The following is a 13,757-nucleotide window of genomic DNA, read 5'->3' as shown; positions in this document are numbered from 1 at the left end:
CACTACTTCCCTTTGTTCAATAATCTCTACATCTTCCTCTTGTTGTACTTCTTGCCTCAACTCCTCTTCCTCACCTTGGAGCTTCAAGCCTATTCCCTCACTAAGCTCTTTGGGTGCTTCTCCACATTCAACAATGGGAGTGCCTTGATCACGCAAGCTTAGACAAGATGAGACTATGTTGCTAACGGCCTCTACCATGATAGCCATCTTGGATTCTATCTCCTTAAACTCCTTTTCCGTCTCCTCTTGTTGCTTTAGGATATGAGATTCAAGATCTCTTAGTTCTTGCGTGAGGGCTTCATCGGGGGACGGTGGTGAAAGAGAGGGTTCATTGTTTGAGGGAAAGGTGTTGTTGTTGGAAGGTGGTTCAAGTTGGTGAGAGTCTTGAGGTGGTATATATAGAATTTGTGGTTCTTGGGAGTATTGGTGTTGGGATGGTGGTAGCTTCAGATATGGTTCATATGGTGGTTGGTAAGGTGGGTATGGGTTGGGATTATATGGAAGTGGATGGTGGTATGAGGCTTGTGAGTATGGTTGTTAAGGGCTATGTTGAGGGAAGGGGTCATATACATTGGATTGGTATGCATTAGAATTAGGAGTATATCCATAAGAATCCGAAGAGTAGTTATGTCGGGGTGGTGCTTGAACGGTTCGGATAGCATAAAATGCCCTTTGGTCCTTGTGCATCTCCGTGAGGAGAGTAGTCATGTCCCTAAGCACTCTTGTCAAGATTTGATCTCCAATTCCTTGATGCATGTTGTCATTTAAGCTTCCATTTCCTACAACATAGTTTGAACCAAACTCATGGCCAAAGTGATGAGAATTCATGGTGAAAAGGGAAAATAAAAACAAAAGCTAACAAGAAACAAAGAAAACCAAATCCTAAAACTAGCAAAAACTAACAAACAAACCCAAAAATCAAGCTATTCACAATATATACAATAGCCAATAACATAGCACCATTGCAATTTCCCGACAACGGCACCATTAATTTGATAAGCGAGAATCGTTGTTGGTTTAGAATTTCTCTTATAGAAATAAGAACTTCATTGTAAGCATAGCTCCAAACCAACAAACAACTCTCACATCAAATTAAACTTTTATTTTGCCACAAGTACAAACCCCAATGAAAATTAACCGAAGTATTTAGACTCTGGATCGTCTCACGAGAAATTGCAATGAAGTGAATGATTATTGGCTATGAAAGTGCACGGGGTTTGATTTTATAGAAGAGTAAAAAATTAAATGGGCAAGAAAAGTAATTTAAACAAGCAATTCAAGAAAGCAATTAACTAAAGAGAGATATTCATGGCAAGGATTAAGATAATAGGCTTTCCATCCTAGTCACTAATAACAATAATTAACAAGAATTTACCTTATTTCATCATCTCCAATGTTGGAAGAAGGTGTAAGTTATCTTCCATTAGAGAAAGTTAAACAAGAATGATTAATCTCAAGTCAAAAATCCTAATAACTCACTAATTGAATTAACCAGAGATGAGAGTCATTGGAAATGATATTAACTACAAACTCTAGATCACCAATCTAAATTAGGTATTAATGACTCAAGATTACCTAATTATTTCTTCCAAGCCAAGAATGCTCGAAATCTACTCTAAAGCCCAACCAAGCATTTTGTCAAACACTTGGTGGGTAATAAAGGAAAGCATAGTAAAAGTGCAAGAATAATAAAATCTAACAACTACCAATTGCAAGAAAGGTAAATTCACAACTCAAATCAACAATAAAAGAACATCAACATCAAATTTCATTAAATGTAAACCAATTCCAACATATGTGCATGAACGTAAAAGAGGCATAAAAGTAAAATTAACAAGAGAACTAAGGAGAATCAAGTAGTAAAAACAAGAAATTATGAAGGAAGCAAGACGAGAACATGAAAATTGACCTAGATCTAAGATGAAAATATCCTAAGAACCCTAATTCTAGAGAGAAGAGGGAGCTTCTCTCTCTAGAAACTAAGCTACATGATGCCAAAACACCAAACAATTGCTCCCCCTTGCTCTAGTTTCATTTCTGCATGAAATACACTCAGAAACAAGTTGGGTTTGGGCTTGGGCAGCTCAGAAATTGCCCCCAGCGTTTTGCTTTTAAGTGGGTCACGTGCGAGTATCGACACGTACGCGCCATGTGCGCGTGCGCGTCGCTTGGCAAAATTCCTCATCCGCGCGTACGTGCCATGTATGCGTACGCATCGCCATGCGATGCCACTTCTGCGCGCATGTGCGCCTTGTACGCTTGCGCGTCCATTGAAGTATTCCCAATATTTGTTTCTTCATGCATTCTCCACTTTGTATGCTTTTCTCCTCATTTCTTCCATTCAATACTTGACTTATGAACCTGAAATCACTCAACAAACACATCAAGGCATTGAATGGAATTAAAGTGAATTAAAATCACCAATTTAAGGGCCTAAAAAGCATGTTTTTACACTTAAGCACAAATCAAGGGAGAATTACAAAACCATACTATTTCATTGAATAAATGCGGGAAAAATGTGATAAAATCCCCTAAAATAAGTACAAGATAAACCACAAAATTGGAGTTTATCAGCGGCACGTTTTGTTTTGGCAGATAAGAGCATAATCTCAGTGGTTGGGATCACTGAAGATGTGCTGGTGAGCATTAAGGGGTTGACATTCCCTATTGACTTCTACATTTTGGAGATGTCACCTAATGACTCAGGAAGACCATCATCCTTCCTATTTGGAAGGCCATTTCTGAAGACTTCGAGGTTCAAATTGGATGCCTTCTCAGGAACTTACTCTTTTGAGATAGATGGCAGAGCAGTGAGCTTCAACCTGGATGAAGCTATGAAGCACCCTCCGGAAGATCATTCCATCTTCCAGTGTGACATTATTAATGAGACAGTAGTTGTAGTTCACTAAGAAGAAGTAGAAGAGATGCACATGGAGCAAGGTGCAAGTGTGGGGAAGCCCTCTGAACAAAATGAAGACACCTTGCCACCTCCAATGGCTCTAGATAATCAAATGCCAAGCCATGAGCTGAAATTAGATTTGAAGTCCCTTCCATCCCACCTCAAGTATGCTTACCTTGAGGATCATCAGAAGCTCCCAGTTATTATTGCAAGGGAACTCACTTCCCAACAAGAGGAGCAGTTGCTTAGTGTGTTGAGAAGACACAAGAGAGCTATTGGATGGAGCTTGGCGGATATAGTAGGCATCAGCCCTCAAGTCTGTGAGCACTGCATATTTTTAGAAGAGGGAGCAAGGCCTATCCGTCAACCTCAAAGGCGGTTGAACCCCACCATCTTGGAAGTTGTCAAGAAGGAAATGACCAGACTGCTCGAAGCTAACATCATCTATCCAATCCCGGATAGTGAATGGGTTAGCCCAATACAGGTGGTATCAAAGAAGTCTGGAGTCACAACAATGAAGAATGAGCATGGGGAACTCATGGCAACTAGAGTGCAGAACTCCTGGACAGTGTGCATTGATTATAGGCGCCTCAACCAGGCTACTCGCAAGGATCACTACCCACTGCCCTTCATCGATCAAATGCTTGATCGCCTGTCAGGTAAATCACACTACTGTTTTCTAGATGGTTACACTGGCTATTTTCAAATTCATATAGCTCCTGAAGATCAGGAGAAAACTACTTTTACGTGTCCCTTTGGAATGTATGCATACAAGAGGATGCCTTTTGGCTTATGTAATGCACCGGCTACGTTTCAAAGATGCATGATGAGTATTTTCTTAGATCTTCTTAAGAGCTGTATGGAAGTTTTTATGGATGACTTTAGTGTGTATGGTGATTCATTCAACCTTTGCTTGGATAGTTTAGCTAGAGTATTAGAAAGGTGTGTTAGTTCAAACCTTGTATTAAATTTTGAATAATGTCATTTTATGGTAAAACAAGGTATTATTCTAGGACATGTTATTTCTAATACTGATATTTCTGTCGATCCAGCAAAGGTAGATGTGATTTCTGGTTTACCTTACCCCTCCTCCGTGAGGGAAGTCCATTCGTTCCTTGGTCATGCAAGTTTCTACCGGAGATTTATCAAGGACTTCGGTAAGGTAGCATTGCCTTTATCCTGATTGCTGCAGAAGGATGTTGAGTTCGAGCTGAGTGAGGACTTCATAGAAGCATTTGATAAGCTGAAGATTGCCTTAACTCAAGCTCCGATTGTGAGAGGGCCCGACTGGAGTCAGCCATTTAAGAAAATGTGTGATGTCTCTAACCATGCAGTAGGAGCGGCACTGGCTCAGCGCGAAGGTAAGGACCCTTATATAATTTCTTATGCTTCTAAGACCTTAGACGCTGCTCAGTCTAATTATACTACCACTGAAAAAGAGCTTCTGGCTATTGTTTTTGCTCTGGATAAATTCCAAGCCTACTTACTTGGTACTAAGGTGGTACTATACTCAGACCATGCAGCTCTAAAATATTTGTTAGCTAAAAAAGAGTCCAAACCAAGGTTAATATGTTAGATATTGTTGCTGCAAGAATTTGATTTAGAAATCAAAGATAGGAGTGGTTCCCAGAATTTAGTGGCAGACCACTTGAGTCGCCTAGAGCACATTAAGAGTGACTCCACTCCTATCAATGATGCTTTTTCATTTGATAGCTTGCACGCAATATCTGAGGTAGTTCCTTGGTATGCACCTATAGCTAATTATTTGGTTAGTCATACCTTCCCTTCCAATTTTACTAAGCATCAAAGGGACAAGCTTAAAAGCGAGTCCAAATATTATATATGGGATGACCCATACTTATGGAGGTATGGTGCTGACCAAATAATTAAAAGCTGTGTGCCACAATCAGAATTCGAATTAATTTTAGAGGCCTGCCACTCTTCTGAGAGTGGTGGACATTTTGGTCCTCAAAGAACAGCTAGAAAAATTTTAGACTGTGGATTCTGGTGGCCCACTCTTTTGAAGAATGCTACTGCCTTCTGTAAATCTTGCTCCCCATGCCAAAGGTTTAGGAATATATCCAAGAGGGATGAGATGCCCCAACAACTTATGTTATTCTGTGAAATTTTTTATGTTTGGGGTATTGACTTCATGGGTCCATTTTCAAACTCTAGTTGTTTCTTATACATATTATTAGCTGTTGATTATGCCTCTAAATAGGTGGAAGCAATTCCTACCCGTATTGATGATGCTAACGTTGTTGTCTTTTTGGTTTGAAATAATATTATATGTCGCTTTGGATCACCACGAGCAATCGTGAGTGATCAACGCAATCATTTTTGTAACAGGAGATTGATAGGTCTACTGAAGAAACATGGCATTGTTCATAAGGTAGCGACGGCTTACCATTCCCAGACCAATGGGCAAGCCGAGGTGTCTAACAGAGAGATAAAGCGCATATTGGAGATGATTGTCAAGCCTCATAGAAAAGACTGGAGCACCAGGCTTGTAGATGCGCTCTGGGCTTATCGGACAGTATACAAGACACCCATCAGAATGAGTCCATTCTGCCTAGTCTATGGCAAGGCTTGTCACCTCCCAGTGAAGGTGGAGCACAAAGCTTTATGGGCAGTAAGGAAATGCAACATGGGATTTGAGAAAGCCGGTGCTGAAAGGAAGCTGCAACTAGCAGAACTAGAGAACCTTTGACTCGAAGCATATGACAACTCCAGGCTCTACAAAGAGAGGGTGAAGGCTGTGCATGACAAAAATATCAAGAGAAGAGAGTTCAGACCTGGGGAGTTGGTTTTCCTTTATAACTCAAGGTTGAGGCTCATGCCAGGCAAGCTGCGATCAAGATGGGAAGGCCCCTATCGGGTGGAAAAGGCAGAGCCATATGGCATCTTCCACCTGAGTCATCCTTCAAGTTCCAAATTTATCAAAGTCAATGGCCACCACTTGAAGCTGTATCATGATGAGAAGATGGAGCACAACAAGGAGCTGGAGATCTTCCTCTTGGAGGATCCACCAACAGAAAGAGACTGAGCTTATGGACCGTCCAACTTAAGGATGTTAAAGAAAAGTGCTAGGTGGGAGACAACCCACCATGGTATGATCTTTCATTTTTATTCTTAGTTTTAACTCTTTTTTTCAGTGTTACTTTAAAAATTCTGCATAATCACCTGCATTCTGCATAAAAAAAGAGGCATTCGACGCGCAAGCGTCTATGACGCGTACGCGTCATGTGTGAATATGAAAACTATTGGGTTTGAACAGAGAGTTGCGCGGGAGTGGCGCAGGAAGCGTGCTTTGCGTGCAAGCAAGCCCACGCGTAAGCGTCCCTGACGTGCACGCGTGGCCCTGGAAATCGGCGTAAATTGGTATTTGAACAGAGAGTTGTGATGACTTCGCACTGGAACTGTACTAGAGGCACAAATTCACACACGCGTACGTGTCGGTTTCACTTCATGGCCATCCACGCGTGCGCGTGCCTGACGCGCACGCGTCATATGTCATTTTTGCCCTAGTGCATTTTCAACCCGAGAGTTGTGTGTGCGCGCGGCTGACGTTGCGCGGCTGGCACGACTAAGGGCACGCGTACGCGTGCCAGGCGCTTACGTGTCGACTTCAATTTTGCGTGACCCACGCGTACACGTGGGTTACACGTGTGCGTCGCCTGCGCCGCCTCACTCAAACCAGTACGCCGCCCAGATTTCAGTTTTTCCCCTCTCTAATCCTAATTTTCATTCTTCTTTCTTCTTCCTTCTTTCCCTCTTCTTACTTCTTACTTCCTACTTCTTTCTTCTTCCCTTTTTCATCTTTTTCCTCAGGTTTCTTTTCTTCCTCTCCTCTACTCTTTCTTTCTACTTTTATTTATTGCATTTAATTATTTTTTCTTTCTTCTCAATTTTCTATTAGCTTAGTTTTTTTTATGGTTCCTTTTTCATTCTTTTATCATGCATTTTATGTTGGTGTTGGAGCTTTATTTGGGTATTACTTTATTATAATTGAGCTTGTGGATATTATCAGGAGTGATTTGACAATTGACATTTAATTTTGGGTCTCATATACACTTGGATTCATTATTCTACTTCCTATCTTAACTTGCACACCAACGGTTTGTGAAAAAGCTCTTATGGCATTTTGAATTCTATTTTATTTTACTCTAACACTTTAATGCCTCTCTTTTTCACAACACTTGAATCCATATGTATTGGGATTATCATTCACAATTGTCATCATACAAGTGCTATTTAATATGGTACATTTAATAATTGATGCTTGAGTTATGCTTCTCATACCTATTACTGCATGCTTTTAACCCTCTTGCATCTAATTGTTATGAATTGCCTTCATGATTTTACTTAATGTCTTCCATGCATGTTGTAGCTACCATGTATAAGACATTCCTTTTCCTTTGGCATTCATTATTACTTGGACTTCCTCCCTTCCAATTGTTAGTTATCTATACTTGAAGTTAATTTTCTTTCTTCTTTCTTCAGGATGGCCACTAAAAGAGGAAAGGAGAAGGCTTCTAAAAAGCCACCGGCAAGGAGAGGAACCAAGAGAGCTCTGGCTAAGGCGCCACCATCTACAAGCATCAAGCCGCCAACAAAGCGGGTGAAGAGGATCATTAAAGTTGATGAAGCGAAAGCCTTTCCCTCACGGGACTCCACACGGTTCACTAACCGTTATTGCGAGCAGATGTTCCCCATCCTAGCCGAGAGGTACTACAATAATGAGCATCTACTCATTGTCCCAACCCATTTTGTTGATTTTGTGGAGCCCCACATCGAGAGGAGACAGTAGGATTTTTAAGGAGGCAGCCGCGGGAGGCCAACCTATCATGAGTAGTTGAATTTTTCTCCAACTTCCACTCGCCTACCCTATAGACTGTTTATGTTCGTCAGCAGCAAGTCCTGTCTCCGAGGGTGCCATACAGAGAGCACTGGATATTCTACCTAGCCTAGAGAGATTGGATGCATATCAAGAGGCCCAGCTTAAGCGGCAGATGTATTAGTTTGACTGGGATAGCGTCCTTGGAGTTATAGCCCAACCTGGCAGCACCTGGATCTACGGGAAACACCGGTCAAAATCCAAGAGCATCTCAGCCCAATCACTTACCTTGGAGGGTCGCGTGTGGGCACAGATTATGTCCCACTATATCTTTTCGAGCACTCACAAGTCCACCTTCACAGCGGACATGGCTATTCTCATCTGGTGCATCCTGATAGAACAATCTCTCAACCTGCCCCGTGATGAGCGGATAATTTATACGCTTTTTGGCATTGTTTTTAGTATGTTTTTAGTAGGATCTAGTTACTTTTAGGGATGTTTTCATTAGTTTTTATGTTAAATTCACATTTCTGGACTTTACTATGAGTTTGTGTGTTTTTCTGTGATTTCAGGTATTTTCTGGCTGAAATTGAGGGACTTGAGCAGAAATTAGATTCAGAGGTTGAAGAAGGACTGCTGATGCTGTTGGATTCTGACCTCCCTTCACTCAAAGTGGATTTTCTGGAGCTACAGAACTTGAAATGGCGCGCTTCCAATTGCGTTGGAAAGTAGACATCCAGGGCTCTCCAGCAATATATAATAGTCCATACTTTGGCCAAGAATAGACGACGTAAACTGGCGTTCAACGCCAGCTTTCTGCCCAAATCTGGCGTCCAGTGCCAGAAAAGGAGCCAAAACCAGAGTTGAACGCCCAAACTAGCACAAAACCTGGCGTTTAACTCCACAAATGACCTCTGCACATGAAACACTCAAGCTCAGCCCAAGCACACACCAAGTGGGCCCCGGAAGTGAATTTATGCATCAATTACTTACTCATGTAAACCCTAGTGACTAGTTTATTATAAATAGGACCTTTTACTATTGTATTAGACATCTTTGGATTACCTGATGATCCTTTGATCACGTTTAGGAGGCTGGCCATCTCGGCCATACCTGGACCTTCACTTATGTATTTTCATACAGTAGAGTTTCTACACTCCATAGATTAAGGTGTGGAGCTCTGCTGTTCCTCAAAGATTAATACAAAGTACTACTGTTTTCTATTCAATTCATCTTATTTCGCTTCTAAGATATCCATTCGCACCCAAGAATGTGATGAAGGTGATGATTATGTGTGACGCTCATCACCATTCTCCCCCTATGAACACGTGCCTGACAAACACTTCCGTTCTACATGAAATAAGCTAGAATGAATATCTCTTAGATCTCTTAATCAGAATCTTCGTGGCATATGCTAGAATGATGGCGGCATTCAAGAGAATCCGGAAAGTCTAAACCTTGTCTGTGGTATTCCGAGTAGGATTCAATGATTGAATGACTGTGACGAGCTTCAAACTCGCGAGTGCTGGGCGTTAGTGACAGACGCAAAAGGAGGGTGAATCCTATTCCAGCATGATCGAGAACCGACAGATGATTAGCCGTGCTGTGACAGAGCATGTGAGCATATTTTTCACTGAGAGGAGGGGATGTAGCCACTGACAACGGTGATGCCCTTGCATAAAGCCAGCCATGGAAAGGAGTAAGACTGACTGGATGAAGATAGCAGGAAAGCAGAGGTTCAGAGGAACGAAAAGCATCTCCATTCGCTTATCTGAAATTCCTACCAATGATTTACATAAGTACCTCTATCCCTATTCTATTATTTATTATTCGAAAACATCATTATCAATTTATATCTGCCTGACTGAGATTTGCAAGGTGACCATAGCTTGCTTCATACCAACAATCTCCGTGGGATTCGACCCTTACTCACGTAAGGTATTACTTGGACGACCCAGTGCACTTGCTGGTTAGTTGTATCGAAGTTGTGAACCCTGGTATTGGCACCATGTTCTTGGCGCCATTGCCAGGGAAAGAAAGAGCCATGAATTTTACATAATCAAAGTGTAATCACGATTGCGCGTACCAAGTTGCTCACGTTGCCAGGGATTGTTTGAGCCTGGACATCACAATTTCGTGCACCGAGTTTTTGGCGCCGTTGCCGGGGATTGTTCGAGTTTGGACAACTGACGGTTCATCTTGCTGCTCGGATTAGGTAATTTTCTTTTTGTTTTATTTTCAAAAATTTTTCAAAACTTTCTCATCTGTTTTCGAAAAAAAAAATGTCTTCAAAAATATATCTTTCTTCAGAATTTTTAAGAATGAATTCTATTGTTTCATGATGATTTGTTGAAGCCTGGCTGGCTGTAAGCCATGTCTAATTTTTGGACTGGGGTTTCAACTTACCATCACAAATGAAGAGATTCTCACACACTTAGTTGCTCTATACATGAAAAGTATCCATATCTGCTGAAGCTTGGCTGGCCATTGGCCATGTCTAGTGTTTTGGACTGAAGCTTTCATTGAAAGCTTGGCTGGCTAGTGAGCCATGTCTAATTCCTGGACTGAAGCTTTAGACTAACATGGCAAGATTCCTGGAATTCATGTTAAAAATTTTGGAATCCTTATTTTTTCTTTTTCATATAATTTTCGAAAAAATCCAAAAAAATTAGAAAATCATAAAAATCAAAAATATTTTTCTGTTTCTTGTTTGAGTCATGAGTCATGTCTTAAGTTTGGTGTCAATTGCATGTGCATCTTGCATTTTTCGAAAATTTCATGCATTCATAGTGTTCTTCATGATCTTCAAGTTGTTCTTGGTAAGTCTTCTTGTTTGATCTTGATGATTTTTTGTTTTGTGTCTTTTCATGTTTATCATATGCATTCTTGAATTCTTAGTGTCTAAGCATTAAAGAATTCTAAGTTTGGTGTCTTGCATGTTTTCTTTGCATTAAAAATTTTTCAAAATTGTGTCTATGATGTTCATCTTGACATTCATAGTGTTCTTGGTGTTCATCTTGACATTCATAGCATTCTTGCATGCATCACATGTTTTGATCTAAAAATTTCATGCATTGCATCATTTTAGTGTTTTTCTCTTGCATCATAAAAATTCAAAAATCAAAAAAATATCTTTCCCTTTTTCTCTCATCAAATTCGAAAATTTGGGTTGACTTTTTCAAAAATTTTTAAAATCAAGTTGTTTCTTATGAGTCAAATCAAATTTTCAATTTGAAAATCTTATCTTTTTCAAAATCTTTTTCAAAAATCAAATCTTTTTCAAAATTCTTAGTTATTTTCGAAAATTCCAAAAATATTTTTCAAAAATTTTTTTCTTATTTTTAGACCAAATTTTCGAAAATAACAATAACAATTAATGTTTTGATTCAAAAATATGAAGTTTGTTACTTGCTTGTTAAGAAAGATTCAAACTTTAAGTTCTAGAATCATATCTTGTGATTTCTTGTGAATCAAGTCATTAATTGTGGTTTTAAAAATCAAATCTTTTTCAAAACTAATTTCTATTATATCTTTTCAAAAATATCTTCTTATCTTATCTTTTTCAAAAATTTGATTTCAAAATATCTTTTCTAACTTCCTAACCTCTTATCTTTTCAAAATTTGTTTCAACTAACTAACTAACTTTTTGTTTGCTTCTTACCTTTTTCAAAACTACCTAACTAACTCTCTCTCTCTCTAATTTTCGAAAATATCTCCCCTCTTTTTCAAACATTTCTTTTTTTTATTAACTAATTATTTTTATTTTTGATTTTAAAACTTTTTCGAAAAAAAAATACTAACATTTTTCAAAAACCATTTTCGAAAATCACTAACTCTTTTTTTCAAAAATTATTTTCGAAAATTCTCCCTATCCCAGCTTATTCTATTTATTTATTCATTTACTAACATCTCATCTCACATCTCTGCCATCCTCACAGTTGTGTTTCTTTCTTTACATCACATTCTTTGTCTCTCTCTTTTCTTCCACTCACAAAGGGATCCCTATATTGTGGTATAAAGGATCCATATTATTATTATTATTTTTTGTGTGCCCTCTTCTTTGTCATATGAGCAGGAGCAAGGACAAGAACATTCTTGTTGAAGCAGATCCAGAACCTAAAAGGACTCTGAAGAAAAAATTAAGAGAAGCAAAATTACAACAATCCAGAGAGAATCTTTCAGAAATTTTCGAAAAGGAAGAGGATATGGCAGCCGAAAATAATAATAATGCAAGGAAGATGCTTGGTGACTTTACTGCACCTAATTCCAATTTACATGGAAGAAGCATCTCCATTCCTGCCATTGGAGCAAACAACTTTGAGCTGAAACCTCAATTAGTTTCTCTGATGCAGCAAAACTGCAAGTTTCATGGACTTACATCTGAAGATCCTTTTCAGTTCTTAACTGAATTCTTGCAGATATGTGATACTGTTAAGACTAATGGAGTAGATCCTGAAGTCTACAGGCTCATGCTTTTCCCTTTTGCTATAAGAGACAGAGCTAGATTATGGTTGGATTCTCAACCCAAAGACAGCCTGAACTCTTGGGATAAGCTGGTCACGGCTTTCTTAGCCAAGTACTTTCCTCCTCAAAAGCTGAGCAAGCTTAGAGCTGATGTTCAAACCTTCAGACAGAAAGAAGGTGAATCCCTCTATGAAGCTTGGAAAAGATACAAACAGTTGATCAAAAAGTGTCCTTCTGACATGCTTTCAGAATGGACCATCCTGGATATATTCTATGATGGTTTATCTGAGCTATCAAAGATGTCACTGGACACTTCTGCAGGTGGATCCATTCACCTAAAGAAAACGCCTACAGAAGCTCAAGAACTCATTGACATGGTTGCAAATAACCAGTTCATGTACACTTCTGAAAGGAATCCTGTGAATAATGGGACGCCTATGAAGAAGGGAGTTCTTGAAGTTGATACTCTGAATGCCATATTGGCTCAGAATAAAATATTGACTCAGCAAGTCAATATGATCTCTCAGAGTCTGCATGGAATGCAAGCTGCATCCAACAGTACTCAAGAGGCTTCTTATGAAGAAGAAGCTTATAATCCTGAGAACCCTGCAATAGCAGATGTGAATTACTTAGGTGAACCTTATGGAAACACCTATAACTCATCATGGAGAAATCATCCAAATTTCTCATGGAAGGATCAAAAGCCTCAACAAGGCTTTAATAATGGTGGAAGAAACAGGTTTAACAATAATAAACCTTTTCCATCATCCACTCAGCAACAGACAGAGAACTCTAAACAAAATGCTTCTAATTTAGCAAATCTAGTCTCTGATCTGTCCAAGGCCACTGTGAGTTTCATGAATGAAACAAGGTCTTCCATTAGAAATTTGGAAGCACAAGTGGGCCAGCTGAGTAAAAGGATCACTGAAATCCCTCCCAGTACTCTCCCAAGCAATACAGAAGAGAATCCAAAAGGAGAGTGCAAGGCCATTGACATAAGCAACATGGCCGAACCCAATGAGGGAGTGGAGGACGTGAATCCCAAGGAAGAAGACCTCTTGGGACATCCAGTGACCAATAAGGAGCTTTCCTCTGAGGAACCAAAGGACTCTGAGGCTCATCTAGAGACCATAGAGATTCCATTGAACCTCCTTATGCCCTTCATGAGCTCTGATGAGTATTCCTCTTCTGAAGAGAATGAGGATGTTACTAAAGGGCAAATTGCCAAGTTTCTTGGTGCAATCATGAAGCTGAATGCCAAATTATTTGGCATTGATGCTTGGGAAGTTGAACCTCCTTTGTTCATCAATGAACTAAGTGATCTGGATCAACTGACATTGCCTCAGAAGAGACAGGATCCTGGAAAGTTCATAATACCTTGTACCATAGGCACCATGATCTTTAAGGCCCTGTGTGACCTTGGTTCAGGAATGAACCTCATGCCCCTCTCTGTAATAGAGAAACTGGGAATCTATGGGGTGCAAGCTGCTAAAATCTCATTAGAGATGGCAGACAATTCAAGAAAACAGGCATATGGATAAGTAGAGGACGTGTTAG

General features: G+C 39.7%; 1 non-coding gene across 1 annotated transcript; it reads right to left on the bottom strand.

The window, feature by feature from the left end:
- Positions 1-12,337: 12,337 nt before the first annotated feature.
- Positions 12,338-12,445, bottom strand: LOC112731683 (small nucleolar RNA R71). The gene has a single exon (XR_003167451.1). It is a non-coding gene; the product is annotated as a small nucleolar RNA R71 (small nucleolar RNA).
- Positions 12,446-13,757: the final 1,312 nt, after the last annotated feature.

The sequence above is a fragment of the Arachis hypogaea genome, chromosome 12, assembly GCF_003086295.3.
Source record: "Arachis hypogaea cultivar Tifrunner chromosome 12, arahy.Tifrunner.gnm2.J5K5, whole genome shotgun sequence".
NCBI lineage: Eukaryota > Viridiplantae > Streptophyta > Magnoliopsida > Fabales > Fabaceae > Arachis > Arachis hypogaea.
The sequence above is the reverse complement of the archived record's forward strand: the minus strand, read 5'-3'. Positions and strand labels throughout refer to the sequence as shown.